Raw genomic sequence first — 1,978 nt, forward strand, 5'->3', positions numbered from 1 at the left:
TAAATGGTGCTAGGAAAACTGGAAAGCCATCTGCAAAAGAATGAAACTAGACTCTTGTCTATCACCACACACCAAAATTAACTCAAAATGGATGAAGGACCTAAATTTAAGACCTGAAAGAATAAAATGCATAGAAGAAAACATAGGAACTAAACTCAAGGACCTTGAACTTAAAGAGAATTTTATGTCTACGGCCATACCACCCTGAATGTGTCCGATCTCATCTGATCTCAGAAGCTAAGCAGGGTTGGGCCTGGTTAGTACGTGGATGGGAGATCACTTAGGAATACCAGATGCTGTAGGAGTTAAAAAAAAAAAAAAAAAGAGGATTTTATGAATTTGACCTCAAAGGCAAGGGAAGTAAAAGCTAAAATAAATGAATGGGACTACATCAAACTAAAAAGCTTCAGTAAAAGAAACTCTTGACAAGGTAAAGAGACAGCCATCCAAATGGGAAAATATAGTTGCAAGCAACACCTCCAGTAAGGGCCTAATATCCAAAATATACAAAGAACACATATGACTCAATAACAACAACAAAAAATACAAACGATCCAATCAAAAAAATGGGCAGAGGACCTGAACAGACACTTCTCCCTGGAGGACATACAAATGGCCTACAAACATATAAAAGATGTTCAACATCGCTAGCTATTAGGGAAATGCAAATTAAAACCACAATGAGATATCATCTCACACCTGTTAGAATGGCTATAATCAACAGGACAAGTAATAACAAATGTTGGAGAGAATGTCGAGAAATAAGGGTCCTCATACACTGCTGGTGGGACTGCGAATTGGTCCCATCATGGAAAACAGTATGGAAGTTACTCAAAAAACTAGGAATTGATGTACCATAGGATCCAGCAATCCCTCTACTGGATATTTACCTCAAACACTTGAAAACTCATATCCATAAAGATATTTGCACACTGATGTTCACAGCAGCATTATTCACAGTGGCCAGGACATGGAAGCAACCAAAGTGTCCTACGATAGATGATTGGCTAAAGAAGCTGTGATACATACATACAATGGAATATTACTCAGCCATAAGAAGAGATGAAATACTGCCATTTGCAACAACATGGTTGGAACTTGAAATAATCATATTAAGCGAAATAAGCCAGACAGAAAAAGTTGAAAATCACATGATATCACTTATGCGTGGGATATAAACCTAAGAGCAACAAATGAACAGGACAAATGAACAGAGACTCATGGACACGGACATGGGGGAAGGGAGGAAGGGTGGAGAGAGGGGGTAAGGAGAACAAATAAAAAATAAAATGTTCGAAAAATGTTAAACAGAAAATAAAATAAAATAACATTTAAAAATATAAAAAAGAAATAAAAAAAGAAATTGATAAAATGCTTCTAAAATTTATGTGAAAATTCAAAAGACCTAGAATCACATAAACAGCATCAAGAGAGAGATCTCAGTTCTAGCCATCCATTATTTTGATATTCATTGACTTAAAAGAACAAATATTTTTCTAAAAACTGGGTATAAAAAGATAAGTAAAGCATTGTCATTACTCTCAAAGAAATTTCAGACCAATGAGGAAGACAGTCAAATAAAGACAATTTACAAAATTTGATTCTTAAAAGACTAATTGTAAAATTAGATGAAAGGACATAGCTTTGGGATATCTAAGAAGGCTTCACAGAGTATTTGATATCTTAACTGATATCTTTAATAAAAGCGAATTCTGTTTATTAAAATTCCTCAATAAATTGTGAGCAATTCTATTAAGAGCCGTCATTGTTTAGAAGACAGATTTGATGTTAGATTTAAGGGTAGAGATTTCTGGGCTGGATGATAAGATGTGGTGTAATCAACCCACAGGAAGCCAAGACAAGAATAGAGAGAAAAGATGCAGAAGATCCTGGGTTTGTACTCCAGAGGGAGGCACAGACCATAGCCCCGTGCACCAGGCCCTAGGTGTGCCAGGCCCCTGAAGTGTGCCGGGGGTGC

At 36.3% G+C, this 1,978-nt stretch overlaps 1 pseudogene; it reads left to right on the forward strand.

The window, feature by feature from the left end:
* Positions 1-186: 186 nt before the first annotated feature.
* On the forward strand, positions 187-305 carry LOC111740750 (annotated as a pseudogene).
* The last annotated feature ends 1,673 nt before the right edge of the window (positions 306-1,978 follow it).

The sequence above is a fragment of the Pteropus vampyrus genome, unplaced genomic scaffold (assembly GCF_000151845.1).
Source record: "Pteropus vampyrus isolate Shadow unplaced genomic scaffold, Pvam_2.0 Scaffold67, whole genome shotgun sequence".
NCBI lineage: Eukaryota > Metazoa > Chordata > Mammalia > Chiroptera > Pteropodidae > Pteropus > Pteropus vampyrus.